Source organism: Gossypium hirsutum, chromosome A11, assembly GCF_007990345.1.
Source record: "Gossypium hirsutum isolate 1008001.06 chromosome A11, Gossypium_hirsutum_v2.1, whole genome shotgun sequence".
NCBI classification, from domain to species: Eukaryota; Viridiplantae; Streptophyta; class Magnoliopsida; order Malvales; family Malvaceae; genus Gossypium; species Gossypium hirsutum.
The window spans coordinates 41,144,601-41,160,094 of NC_053434.1; the positions used below are offsets into that span (position 1 = coordinate 41,144,601).

At 34.7% G+C, this 15,494-nt stretch overlaps 1 non-coding gene across 1 annotated transcript; it reads right to left on the minus strand.

Annotated features, from left to right (window-relative positions):
- Positions 1–13,363: 13,363 nt before the first annotated feature.
- Positions 13,364–13,470, minus strand: LOC121210467 (small nucleolar RNA R71). Its single transcript, XR_005905583.1, has one exon. It is a non-coding gene; the product is annotated as a small nucleolar RNA R71 (small nucleolar RNA).
- Positions 13,471–15,494: the final 2,024 nt, after the last annotated feature.

Sequence of the window (15,494 nt, forward strand, 5' to 3'; positions counted from 1 at the left end):
AATGGTTCTTGCGAGCTTCCCATTAATAGCTCTTCTGAGCATCCCAATTGGTTGTGATCCTGCATGTGTTGTGGACACACCGCAGCTCTTATGAACATCCTGATATATGGCTTTTCGGAGTTTATCGATTAAAGGCTCTTTCATGAACATCTCGGTTAATTGGCTCTCTGGAGCTTCCTGATATTGGCTCACTTGAACTTCCCAATTATGATGAGCTTTCCATTACATGACTCATATGAGCTTCCCGTTATATGGCTCAAAAGAGCTTTCCATTTACATGTTTGCATGAGCATTCATGTATATAAATTAACGGATTATAGTTTTGTACACCTTATGTGTACTACCCGTGTATCTATCAATATTTTAAATGATTCAATTGGCAAAATCTTGACATGAGAAAATATATGAATTCAAAATGAATCATTATCCCTATATACACAAAATAAATGGAAATTTGATATTTGATGAGCTCATGCATGTTTCTTGATATTCATGTGAAATAAATGACTAACATATTTGATGAAGTATGTGTTTGGGCTATTAGCCAAATTGATTTGGATGTATTTTGTATGCTTGCATTGGATGTAAAAGAATGGTAAGTTAATTTCCCGTTATACGAACTTACTAAGCTTAAAAGCTTACTCTATTTTATTTTTCCTGTTTTATAGTAATTCAGAGGCTCAAATTGGTTGGAAGCTGGTTAGAGCATCATCACACTATCCTTTGTCTCATTTCGGTATAAATATTAAATTACTTTTGGTTATAATGGCATGTATAGGCTAAATTTAGCTAAATATGGCATGTATATATGTATGTGTTTGGTTGAAAACTAGCAGTTGGTATGGCATGTAAAATGGTATGTTTTGATATGTAAAAATGGCCTTAATAGTTTGATGTGTATTTGAAATTGATGAATGTAGAAAATTATATAGACATGTTAGTGATTGTTTTGTGATGGTATAAATGGTAAAATATGCCAATATGTATGTATGGTTATTTTAGTAAATTGGATAGTTAAACATATGTATTGATATGTCATGCATGTGACCTAGTTTTGGCTTGATTTGAATGTTTTGTATTGGTTTGTGAATGTATTAAAGTGTTAATATAGGTGGAAGACAAATTGTGTCACACCCTAAACCCGTCCTTGATGCTATGGCCGGATCTGGTGATGTCACATTGAAGTGTTTTCCGTAAAGTGAGATATCATTGAAAAACCCATTCTATATTTAACCTCTTTATGCTCTTAGTGATGATTTTAAGATGGCTCGTTCATTTCCAAAATGTAAGTCGTTTGGCAAAAAGTTATTCATATTGAAACGTCATTAATTTTTAAAACGTTAATTCTTGTAGAAGCTCTTAAAACAAGTTGCATATTCGTGGTATTTTGAAAAGCATTTATCTTTTTGAAAACTTGCGCCTTTCCCTACCGCTAGCATTTATAAATCAAAGCGAATTAAAAATCCCAAATTAAAAATAAAATCCAAAGAGGCCTTATTACAATAAAAATACCCAAAATAAAAGTAATTATAATTTAAAAATCAAATATGGAAGTATGTGCGGTTGTATGGCCACCTTTGAGTCCCTCACAGCACCGATTGGTCTAAGACTGGGGATTACCTTTATAGAGAAACAAATGGGTGAGTTATGAAAACTCAGTGTGTAATCCCATATCAAATAACCAAATAGTGAGCATATACAGTATGGGCCTAAGCCCATTTAAGTAAAGGTTCAGTCTCAGTTAGGGCCATAGCCCATTACAATATCAATATCAATTTGGGTCAGAGCCCATCTCAGTGAGAGTATAGTCCAGATATGCAAACAAGAGATCCTACCCAACCAACCTCTACACTATATCTCCGTCCAACCTTGCACTCTATGTGGGGATATAATCAACCGACCCATCCCTACACTCTAAGTAGTACCGGTTGCGGCAATAAATAGTATTTTTAGCAGAGCTGCCAGTACAGTACACTTTCTTCAATCATAATAAAACCTATCCCCATGCAACATATTATGCATCATGTCATGTCGTGTCATAATATCATATGTGTATTCAATATGTTTAAAGTGCCATGCTCAAATATAACCATACATCTCACAGGGGCATAACAGTCATTTTATCACACAGGGGCATAATAGTCATTTTCTTGATTAGGGGTCCAGGTACACTTACCGACCCAATAATAGGTCCATAGTCGTCTCGGGCGAACCATGCAACCTTAACAGTCAAACAGTGAAAATGGGCCTAAGGCCCATAATGTGGGCACATGTGGGCCCACACGTCCGTGTGGCCCACCTAGCCCAGAAATGGCCTTGGCCGTGAGAGTTACACAGCCTGGCCAAAAATTCACCACACGTCTGCATGGTTTACCTGAGTGGGGCCCACATGCCTGTAGGGCCCACACGGCCCTATTCGGCCCAAAATGGCCTAAGCCCATGAAATCGCTCATGATGGCCTCTACGATAGTCACACAGACTACCACACGAGCGAGCATACGCTCGTGTAGCATCATCATTAACTTATTCCGGCTTTTGTAGATTTCAATAATTGGAATGGAGATTTCACACCTTGCTTGCGAAAGTGTGCACACCCCTCTTGAGCACTTCAATCCTAGATTCAATCATAGCACACCATTAGTCTCTACACAATAGGGCTAAAACGACCCCTCTTATAATATTTATCTAAAAGATAGATTACCACTTGCCTTAGTCAGCCGATTTAGGCTTGCACCCTATATCCGTCACAAGAGATTGATTACTAGCCCTTTAAAGATTACTTGCATTCCAACCAAACTTATTAACCATTACTGTACATGCACATAGTCTAAACCAAGTGTATGACCACTAACCAAAGGTGTAAAATTGAGAATAGGAGACAAAAACAATCGGCCGACACTCAACTCGAGAGCCACAAACACACAGTACAATAGAGGTAAAGGCTCACATCACCACACTCCTAGTAAATCGACAGTAAAAGAAGATGTTAGATACAAGACTAGCATGGAAGAGAGAGAAAAAGAAAGAGAAAGCAACTATACACTCAAACCGATCGATCGAATGACAATGCCAAAATCAAAAGAATAGGAGGAGAAGAGGTGGAGTATTCAGCCACACAACAAAATGAAGAGAGAAAAAGAATTGGGAGAAAGAAAAGAGGGAAAAAAATGTATTCGGCCAAAGCTTGAGAGAGAGAGAAGAGCAAAGAATCAGCCAAAACAAAACCGATTAAGGGAGCGAGAGAATGAAGATTCGGAAAAAGCAAAGAAAATCAAGAGAATGGCTACTAGAGGAGTAGAGGAAGAGGAGAAAATCGATCAGTAAAGGCACTGTAGTGAAGAGCAAAACCAAAATAGACCAACACGAAAAGTACCCGAATGGTCAATAACAATATTCGGCCACCAAAACAAAGTGATAAAAGAACCAAAGACCAAAAATGACCGAAATCGAGATGAAGAGAAAGGTGCCAACCAAAGCCGAATTCTGAGAAGCTGGAGTTCACATTCGACACTAACTCGCCCAATCCTTTCAAAATCCTGAATTTTTCTCCCCACATCACTTAAAACTGACCAACAATCCCTTGATCCACTCCTCCAATCTCTCAACCGTCTAATTTGAACTCCCTCAACTCTTCAGTGTTTCGGGCTTCCACGAAACTAGTAGCAAAATAAAACACCTTTGCGCATAGTAAGACTCGAACTCAAGACCTTCAGTAACAATGCCACGCCACTTATCCCTTAGAGCAGCAAGCCCTTTGTGACATAAAATACCCATATTTATTTAAGAACCTACTGACTAGAGATAGGGCTTATTCAAAATAAAAACAAAACTTTTGCACAAGCCAAGGCTTGAACCCAGGACTTCTCAGACACTCCCAGAATACATAACCACTGAAGCAAATACACTGTTGTGTCACAACCATACAAAAATAAATACGTAGGATTTTGGGGTGTTACAAATTGGGGAAGAAATGTGGCCTTGGAAATGACATAATTTCATCCACATGAGAAGAGACACGGGCATGTGTCTCAGCTGTGTGTGACACACGGTCTATCCCACGGCCGTGTGCCCCTTGCACCTTGGAAAATTTTGAAATTTTCTGAAAAATTTTCTGAGTTTTCGATTTGGACCTAATTTAATTCTAATGTGTATTTTGGGCCTCAAGGGATCATATAAGGGACGATATAAGTGATTATTATTGTTTTCTGATATGAATGTAAAATGATATGAAATGTCTGTATTTGATTCTGTAAATTCTGGTAATGCTCTGTAACCCTATTCTGGCGACGGATATGGGTTATGGGTGTTACGTATGCAAAGGTTAATGGCAAGGTATGTATACAATTGGATAATGGTTCATGATCTTATGAAAGGGTTAATGAGTTAAATGATGTTTACATGAAATCTACTTATGATATGGTTGAACTCATATGTATTACGTATGAACTTACTAACTTATGAATTTGATAGTGCTTGTATAGGATTTTACTAGGCATATGGACTTGGTAATGATATTATGCTTATTTTATAATGTGTGTTTAAGAAATGGTAAGTTATGTTTGAGTTTATACGAGCTTACTAAGCACTAGTTGCTTATGTATTTATTTCCTTTATTTCATAGATTATAGGAAGCTCGATAGGCTGGAAGCTTGTCGGAGATCTATCACACTATCCAGCAACCATTTTGGTAGTTTTTGAGTTATTTTGGCCAAGATTATAAATGGCGTGTATAGGACCTTTTATAATGATAGTACTTGAATGTGTTAATGGTCAATTTGGTATGTATATGCTTTTGGAGTTTATGTTGTGTTTGATGGACTTCAGTGCATTGACAAGTTAAGTCATTTTGGCCACTTTTAGGTACTTGTAATATATGATCCTTTTTGGTATGTTTATGATGATATGTGAATGGTTATATGTGAAGTGATTTTGGTAGTTAAAGGAATTAGGTTTTGTGAATGAAATATGGCTATATTGATTTGTTTTGGTTAATGATGTTTTGGTATAAATGTGGTGCCTTTGAATGACATATTGGTTAGTTGAGATTAGTTGTTTTGAATTGGTATGTTTAGATGTGTTTGAATGAAGCTTAAGTTTGTTGAATGTGTGTACAAATGGAGTGGTTGATAAGTATGTTTTGGCCTTGAAATGGCTTGAGTTTAGGGTCAAATTATGGAGCACATGAGCTGTCACACGGCTGTATGACAACACGGCCTAGCTACACGATCGTGTGTCACTTGTTAATTTTGGTGCATCAAGTCAGTGTGTTACACGGCCTGCGACACGGCCATGTGTGACAAGTCAGAGAGTTATATAGTTTGGCATACTGGTTACGGCCGTGTGACCCCTGTTTTCAAATTTTGTAACTTTTTTCCCAAATATTCTAATTTATTTCGATTTAGTCTCGGATCATTCCCAAACTGATTTTAAGGCCTCAAAGGTCTGATTTAAGGCCCAAATTTACTTGTATGCTAGGGTTTTGATGAGTTTTAAGGAATTGATGTTAGATGATATTATTGATATGTTTTGAGATTAAAGTGTTCGGAATTGCATGGTAATGCTCTGTAACCCAAATCTGGCGACAGAGATGGGTTAGGGATGTTGTAGTGTATATATCTGGTGTTGGTTGGATTGTTGAATTGATGCTTATGTTGTGATAGCTTATAAGTAATCATATTATAGTTCTTGGTGTATTATGGTTTTTTTTTGTTAGCTAATCACTTGAATTCGACCTTATAAAGTGTTTGAATTAGTGTATGAATGAATATGTTCTAGATGAGAAGAGGAATGGTAAGTTTTGACAAGATTCAATGGTTGTTTCTTGAGCTTAAATGCAAGACATTACCATAGGCTTAGCTTGTCATTATAGCATAACCTTTTTTTGTATTGATAGGATGATTGAATTGTGGTGTCAATGAGGGCACATTATATGTTTGAATAGGTGATTTTATTTTCTTTTGTTGGATAGGTAAATTTGGCATGAAATGAACCTTTTAAAGTTGAAATTTTACCATTTAGAAATTAGGTATTGATATTTTAGCATCTGGTATCGATGCCTTACCATATGAACAGTTCTAAAACAAATAAAATGCTAAAATAGTATCGACTTTTATTTGAATATCGATACTTTTCATAAAATATCGATACTTATGTTTTGTGGTAATAAACAAAAATATAATTTGGTATCGATTTTTCATAAGATATCGATACAGTATCGATACCAGCTATAAATTACTAATACCAACTTTGGAAGTTTCAAATTTTACTTTTTAAACCCATTTCATACCTAGGCTAATACAAATAGGTCCTTATTGTTTCCAAATTAATATATTTGTATGATATGTAAATTAGTGAATTATGTATAAACTTATTATTTATGTATTTATTGTAATTAGAATTAAATGTTAAATTATAAATTGTTTATTTTAGATAGTATTTTGTTTGTAACATCCTCTTGGTTTCGGTGATCAGAGTGGGTGAGGGGTGTTACAAACTGACCATCCCAAGTTTCCAACTCCATAGCTCCATTGGCTAACACACGTGTAATCGTATATGGCCCCACTAATGTGATTTCTATTTTTTTCCAATGAGTTTTAAATGGGAGTTGAACAACAACACCTATTGACCCAACACAAAGGTTTTCATTTCATCATCGCATCACAGTAGAGTTTGCTTTTCTCCTTATATAATTTGGCGTTCTCATGAGCGAAGAATCAAAATTCCTCTAATTCATGCAACTGAAAAAACGAGCCTTTTTGGCCAAGTTGAGGTCTAAGTTCAATTCCTTGATTGCCCAACAAGTGTTTCTCTAGCGCAATCGAAAGATAGCAATTCTTCCTGTAGACCAACTAGTATGGAGACATTTCAAGAGGTGTCTTATATGCAATCCAATAAGCTCATAATGCATTAGCTAATCAAGTAGACCAATCTTTTCTATTTGGGCTCACACATTCTCGAGAATTTGTTTGATTTCTCATTTCGCTACTTTTGCTTGACCACTAGCTTGCAGGTGATAAGCAGTGGTGATTCGATGTCTCATGCTATTTTTCAGAAGGGCGTTCCCTAGTTTCTTGCTATAGAAGTTTGACCTTTCATTACTAATGAGAGCACGAGGTGTCCCATACCTTGAAAAAAGGTTCCTACGAAGAAACTTCACCACTGATTTGGTGTCATTTGTCGATAACTCAACTACCTCTATCCTTTTAGATACATAGTTGACAACCAAGAGAATGTATTGATTTCCAAAAGAACCTGAGAATAGTCCAATGAAGTCTATACCCCAAACATAAAAAATTTATACTTCTAAAATTCCTTTGTGTGGCATTTCATCTCTTTTGGATGTATTCCTTGTTCTCTGACACCGGTCACACCTCTTAGTAAATTTGTAAGCATTCCTAATCATCGTTGGCCAATAGAACCCCAATTGAAGAATCTTCTGGTACTCCTTTTTTCCACCAAAATGTACCTCACAAGGGGAAGACAACCCAAAAGGATATCTTCCATCTCTTCAGCTATACATCGTTGAAAATCTAATCAGCACATTGTCAAAAGGCGTATGACTACTCCGAAATGTAACATTTAGCATTGTGAACAATTTTTTTCAATTTTTTTCTTGTGTTAGCTCCATGCTCCCATAGGAAAAAATTCTTGAACCAACTAATTGACAATATCAGCGTACTGTAAACTGAAAAATATATAGGACTTTTCTTGTATAATTCTTCACCTTTTTACTTGAATTTGTTGTTAAAACCAAGTAATTATTTAATAAGTTAATGAAATAGATGAAAATATGAAATTGGGACATAGAAATTATTAAAAAGTGATTTATGCTTTATTATATAGTTTTCATGCAGAAAATGACTTCTTTTATATTAATTTGAGCATATTATATTTTTAAGATATAAAGTGGGCCATGCATGATTAAATTAAATAATAAAATATAAAGTTATATTTAATAATTTATTTTAATATATTTAATTAATAAATTGGGTTTTAATTTATTAAGTAAATTGATTAATTAAAGTGGTTAAATTATATTCTTTGGTCCTCTAAATTATCTACTATTGTTGGATAGGTCTGAGAGCTTTATGTTGATTACAAAGCATCCAAATGGAGGACCAAGTCAACCCAAAATTTGGCTGCATGTGGATGTTCATAAATCAAATTTTGGTTTAATTACATAAGGTCCTTGAAGAGTTGAAGAAATCAGAGATTTACCGGGAGATTTGCAATTGACTGAGTCCTGATCCTGATGATGTTGTGGCACTTAAATCAAGCAAAAATTAGCACACTCCCACAAATCATGGCCGGCCACTCTTGGATGAAGTTTCAAATGATGGAAACTCCCATTTTTAGCAAACTAGCTCATTGCCTCACCTATAAATAAGACCCCATATCTCACTTATCCATCATCCCTCACCCGTTCATCATTCTCTCCTCTCTCTACTCTCTCAGCTTTCTTTCCCCCTCACGCCTATCATCATCTTTACATAAGGATTTGTAGCAAATTAGCCTATTAAAGAGCCCTTGGTTGGCCACCTCGGAGAGCCATCAGCAAAGGAGCAAAGAAAAGGAGCGAAAGAGCCCTCGTCAGTCAGAGTCTTGGGTGACAGTCATTTTGATTTGGGTTTAATCTTTCTTTTCTTTAACTTAATTCAAGAATGTTTGCTATGTGTTTACTATTATTGTTTACAACAATGATAGCTTGATTTTATTTAAGTTAGGATGATTTCTTTGATTAAATAATAATTATTTGATTCATGCTTATAATGTTTGTGCCTCAATTGTTCATGTTTTCAATTAAAATCAAGTGTGTATTTCATTCATACGTGATTGAAATGCACCTGAATTAGCTGAGCAATCCTAACCAAACGACGGCTAATTGACACATAATTGAAATGTGCATGCTCAATTTAGATCCTAACCCGATTAAATTGCAGGTTACCTAACACCCCTAACCAGGCTCTGTTATCTGCATAGTTTTTAGATTTGTGTGATTAAACTATTTCAAACCTAACACGTCCCTGTTACCTTGCACAAATACTAAGAAACCCTTAGTAAATAAGGATTAGTAAAATGCGTATTTACTAAGTAAAGGATTCTGAAAGGACCTAATGTGGTTTCCAAACTCATGAAAGATCGAGTTGCCATGGAATGTTTTTCTGAATATTGATAGGCATGTTGATAATAATTTGAGTTTTCCTAGCTTATTTATGTTATAATTTTTACTTATTGTGTTAATTCTGCTAAAATCTATTTCATTCATATAGTTTGCATACTTAGGATATGTAATAGCCCGGTTTAGACCCTAGTCGGAATAGTGGTTTCAGGACCACAAATCCGAGTCAAAAAATATTTTAAAATTATTTACTGTGTTTATCATGTGTGAATTTGTGTGTGTGATATTTTCGTGATTTAATTTTGTCATTTGATTATCCGATGAAATAAAAAGATTTAATAGCGTAAAATGAAAATTTGGTGGTTATTTTTAAAAGGGTCGAATAGTGGTTTTTCTTTTAGTGTGGAGGATTGATGTTGCAATTAGCCCATTGATTAAATGAATGGACGGCATTAGGTATATATATATGGTTTTGTTATAAATTTATTAAGGTTAAATATGTAAATTAAACATTAAGTTAATATAAGTTATAATATATCATAAAACATAAAAAAGCCATTATATGTGTTTATATTTGTCTTCTTGCCGAAACAAAAGAAAAAAGAAAGAAAACCTAGGTTCGGTCATTCTCAAGCTCGATTCAAGGTAAGTTCTAGCTCGGTTTTTTATAATTGTTACGTTTTTAAGATCGCTGCTAAGTTAACTACAAAACCCATGCTTGAATTTTTGGTATTGATGAATATTTTGAGTTATGCCATTGTTGAAAGCTTGTGATTTTTTTGTTTGATGATGAAATATAAAAGATATGTTTTGGATTAACATGTTTTGTATTGGAGTTTTTGATGATTTTGAGTAATTAGGACTAAATTGCAAAAATAATAATTTAAGGGACTAAAATGTGAAATAAATGAAATCTATGGACCTGTATGAACACTAGGAACATTCGGCCTAACATGGGTATGTTGAGATTTTGCATATTTTGTGTTTTGTGCAATAGGGACTAAATTATAAAAAATGTGAAATGTCAGGGGTAAAACGGTAATTTTCCCATTTATGTGCTTTTTGACTAAATTGAATGAAAATATGTTTGAATGAGTTTAATTTGAATATATTTAGATCAAGAACCAGAGAAATCATATTTGGATCGGGGGAAAACTAAAGTTGTCGACTAGTGGTCCTGTTCCATTTTACATCGTCCGAGGTAAGTTTATAAGCAAATAGATGTTGTTAATTTTAATTAAATGTGAACTATATATGTTGGAATGAATATGTGAATAAATACATGTATTGGTTCAATGTGTACAAGTTTGGCAGCTATGTTTATGAATTCGTTTCGACTGAGTTACGACGTCCGAAAGCCCCGATGAGCCTTAGGAATAGCTAGGATACATATGTCATGACATAGGATTCCGATATGTGATGTGCGAGTAAGACCATGGCATCGATATATGTGTGCGAGTAAGATCACGTTTTATACGTTGGCATCGATATGTGATTCCGATATATGTGTGCGAGTAAGACCCAATCTAGGACAGTGGCATTGATATGTGATTACATGTAAGACCACGTTTGGAATGTTGGCACTGTACAATATTTGTGATAATCCGAGTATCCTACCTAATTTCGAATGGTTCAACGGGCAAAGATAAGTTATGTATGAATGTATAAATCAGGCTAAATGACCAGGTATGTGATAGTTGATTATCTATTTGAAATAAGGAAAGTTAATTATTTGATATGTGATACAAAATATATGTATGATATTAGTTTGAATTTGTAAGTAATTGTGAAATATATTCGGTCACAAGTTAAGTGTAATTATGTGATATTAAGGTTTGATTCATGAGTATATGTAAACAAGTTTTTAAAGATTCAGCTTTTTGCATTGATAATATGATTTAAAAGTGTGATATTTTGATAAAGCAATATGTATATTTGGCCAACTTTTTTTTAATAAAAGTACATGATTTATGTATGGAACTTAAAGCTTAAAGATTAAATGTGGTTATGTTATTATAAATTTATTTAGTTAAATTAAATTGTTTATTTGCTTATGACTTACTAAGCTTAAATAGCTTACTGTGTGTGTTCTTGTTTACCTCTGTTTTTTAGATTTTGGAGTCAAGTTACGAGCTCGGGGATCATCAGCAAAGTCTATCACACTATTGACTGTCTTCAATATTTTATAAGCTGAATTTTTGGAACTATGGCATGTATAGGCTGGATTATAATTTTGAAATGTTGTATTTTGGTCTATGTATAATTTGAGCCATGCGAAAATGGCTTAACTTCTATGCTTGAGTTTGGTTTTGGTTTAATTATGGTTTAAGTCCATTTTGGTTATTATGCTATGTCCCATGGATGATTAGAATTTGTGATATGTGTTTGTGTATTGAGGTTGGTTGATGATTTCGGATGTGGTAAGAATGAATTGGTTATGATGTATATTTGGTCTTGGTTTGAACTTATATTGAGAGTGTATCCAAGATATATAATGTTTGTGAAGTTTGTTATGTGTTTTGGTCATATGGTATATAATGGTTATTAATCGAGCTAAGATATATCATGTATTAGCTAGATAAAAATCAAGATATATGCATGGGGTAAATTCGGTGTTCACTTATGGACTATATTAATGATATGTATGATACTTGATTTGTTGTTATGGTAAGTCAGACATATTGGGACTTAGATTTGTATAAGGAGATTGGATTAATGACTAAAGGATATGTGTGCATTGGTATTTGATTATGATATGTTAGTTGAGCTCTTATATGTTTTTACATGTATATATATAGGCGCTTATATTATGGTTGATATGTATATGTATATGGTTATAAAAATTCGTTAGTTATTTGTAAGCTTACGAATATGTCCAAATGAATTGTGTTAGCCGTATAGATAATGAAATGAAATGGGTTTTATATATAACCTTCGGTAATGTTGGTTTTGCTTATGAATTTGGGTTATTCATTTGTACAGATATGACATGAATTAAATAAGGTAACTTATTTGATTCATAGTTATAATTTCAAATACCATAGTTATTAAATAACTATATGAGTTGATTGTTGGTAATTATAGAGCATGCAGAATTTGTTGTTAAAGTGTACATGAGCATTAGCTACAAAATTGTTTTGATACTCAGATAATAAGTGAGTTGGTTGATATATGTTCGGTATATGATATGTATTTCAGATTAATAATTTGTAATTTTAAATAAGATGAGATTATTCATGTGATTGATTTATGAAGTATAAATTGTTTAATTGTCTGTTTTGAGTTGCCTTTGATCAGTAATGCCTTGTAACTAATCTGACGACGGATACGGGTTAAGGGTGTTACAGGATAAATTGCAATAGGGATCATTGCATTCAGTTTCATATACTTAATTTTTCATCACTTTTCAATTATATTGTTTTTATTTATCAAATTGTTAATATAATTTTACAAATTAATTGGCTTAGCACAAATACAATCCCTGTGGAGATGATAACTCAATACTTACTTATTACTTGATAACAACTGTGTACACTTGCTCAAACCCGAGCGTTACAATTTTTGACACCGTTACTGGGGATTGTCAACTATCGCCATAGTCATTCTTTGTGAATTTATTTATTTTCAATTTGGTTAATTCTAACAATACTAACTTATTCTTTTTAATTTTGTGATTTTCTTTTCAGGTGTTTATGAGCATAGATCGGATTATCGATTGACTCCTAGTAGACCCTGAAATTGAGTGAACTTTCAGACAAAGAAGACGTGAAGGAATAGCTCAAAGACAAGTCTAGATGGACCTTGGAAATTAGAATCAAGACCAAGGTAATGAAGCCGATCATGTACGAAATCCCATCCTCATTGCCGATGATAGGGATCGATGCATCAGACAATATGCTGTGCCACTTTTCAATAAGTTAAATCCAAGAATTAGAAGGCTAGATATTGAGGCAACCCAATTCAAATTGAAACTAGTGATGTTTCAAATGCTACAAACGGTGGGGCCAATTTAATGGTATGCCCACGTAAGATCCACATCTCCACCTTCGATTGTTTATGGAGGTGAGTGATTCATTCAAGATAGTCGGTGTGACTGAAGACACACTAATGTTGAAGTTGTTTCCGTACTCATTGCGAGATCGAGCATTAGCATGGCTCAATTCATTGCCACCAAGTTCCATATCTACAAGGCAAGAATTAGCAGAGAGATTTTTGGTTAAGTATTTCCCACATAGCAAGAACGCTAAGTTGAGGAACGAGATCACAACTTTCCAACAATTGGATGACGAGTCTTTGTATCATGCTTGGGAGCGATTTAAGGAGTTACTTCGTAAGTGTCCTCATCATGGGATTCCTCAGTGTATCCAGTTGGAGACATTCTATAATGGTCTCAATGCACATACAAGATTGATGGTAGATGCTTCTGTGAATGGTGTAATTTTGTCTAAGTCTTATAATGAGGCTTATGAGATCATCGAGAGGATCATGACCAATGGCTATCAATGGCCAACAAATCGAATAGCTTCAGGAAGGCGTATAGCTAGAGTTCAAGAAGTTGATGCTCTCACTTCATTATCAGCTCAGTTATCATCTATTTCCTCTATGTTAAAGTAGTTTACCACTAATAGTGCTAATAATTTTGCAGCTCAGCCACCAAGTCCATTTGAAGGAGTTTCTTATGTGTACTATGGGGAAGATCATTCTGTCAAGAATTTCCCATTGAATCTCGAGTCAATGTACTATGTGGGGAACCAACACCAAAATAAGAGTGGACAAGGACCCCAGTGCAACTTCTATAATCCTTCATGGCGTAATCATCCCAACTTTTCTTGGAGCAACCAAGGAAATGGACCAAACAACAACTTTATGCAGCATAGACTCAACCAATCTCAAGGTTTTAATCACTAAGCTCAAAAACCACCTTAAGTTGAGGCATCAAACAGTTTGGAGAACTTGTTGAAAGCATACATGGCAAAGAATGACGCTTTGATCCAAAGCCAAGCAACAACACTGAAAAATTTGGAAAACCAAATAGGCCAATTGGCTATAGAGCTTCGTAATAGACCGTAAGGAACCTTGTGGAGCAATACTGAGAATCCAAGAAATTTGGGTAAAGAACATATCAAGGTAGTGGCATTACCAAGTGGTAAAATTCTAGAACCCCGATTGATTGATGTTGAAGATAAGCCCGTTGAGAAGAATCAACCAGCTGTTGAAATTCCTACACCAAAGGAATCAGAATATGCAAAGACTAATAAGGTAAATCCTAACTTAGTGAATTCAGATACTTTAACATATTCTTTAGATGCAGATTTACCTACTCAGAAGATTTATTCGGTTCAAGCGAAAGTTCCTTCACCTCCATATCTGTAAAGAATGCAGCAACACAAGTAGAAACAGGAGGTGCAATTTAAGAAGTTTTTGGATGTTTTGAAGTAATTACACATCAATATTCCATTGGTGGAGGCTTTAGAACAAATGCCAAATTATGTGAAGTTTATGAAGGATATACTATCCAAGAAGAAACGACTGAGTGAGTATGATACTATCACCTTGACAAAGGAGTGCAGTGTGTTCTTGCAGAACAAGCTGCCATCAAATTTTAAGGATCCAGGAAGCTTTTCGATACCCAGTAACATTGGTGAATCTTACTATGGTAAAGCTTTGTGTGACTTAGGTGCAAGTATCAACTTGATGCCCAAGTCTATTTTCAAGATGCTAGGGATAGGAGAAGTAAGACCTACAACTGTGACGCTCCAGCTAGCAAATCGATCTTTAGCATACCCCGAAGGAAAGATCGAGGATGTTTTGGTAAAAGTCGATAAATTTATTTTTTCCTACTGATTTCATTATTCTAGATCTTGAAGCAAATAAGGAAGTGCCAATTATCCTTGGGGGACCTTTCCTAGCCACGGGAAGAACATTAATTGATGTGCAAAAAGGCGAACTCACCATGCGAGTTCGAGACGATTGGGTAACTTTTAACATTCTTAAAGCGATGAAATTTCTCGATTTGAAAGAAAAGTGTTCAGTTATGGAAGAGATAGAAACCTTGATTTCTATGGAAAGCAATTTTGAAGAATATCTATTGGAGAAAGCCTTAGGGTTTGACTCTTTAGAGGATGAAGAAAGTGAAGAAAACATGGTTCTGGTGGAAGCCAATTCGAGAAATTTTTTTCAATCCATATGGTTTGAACCATTGGAGTTGGAAGTCAGAGAATTTGTGCAACCCAAATTATCAATTGAAGAACCACCTACACTCGAACTAAAGGTACTTCCTTCCCATTTGAAATATATTTATTTAGGTGACTGTTCTACTTTTCCTGTGATTATTTCAGCAGAACTGACAAAATATCAAGAGGAGCAACTAATTTTT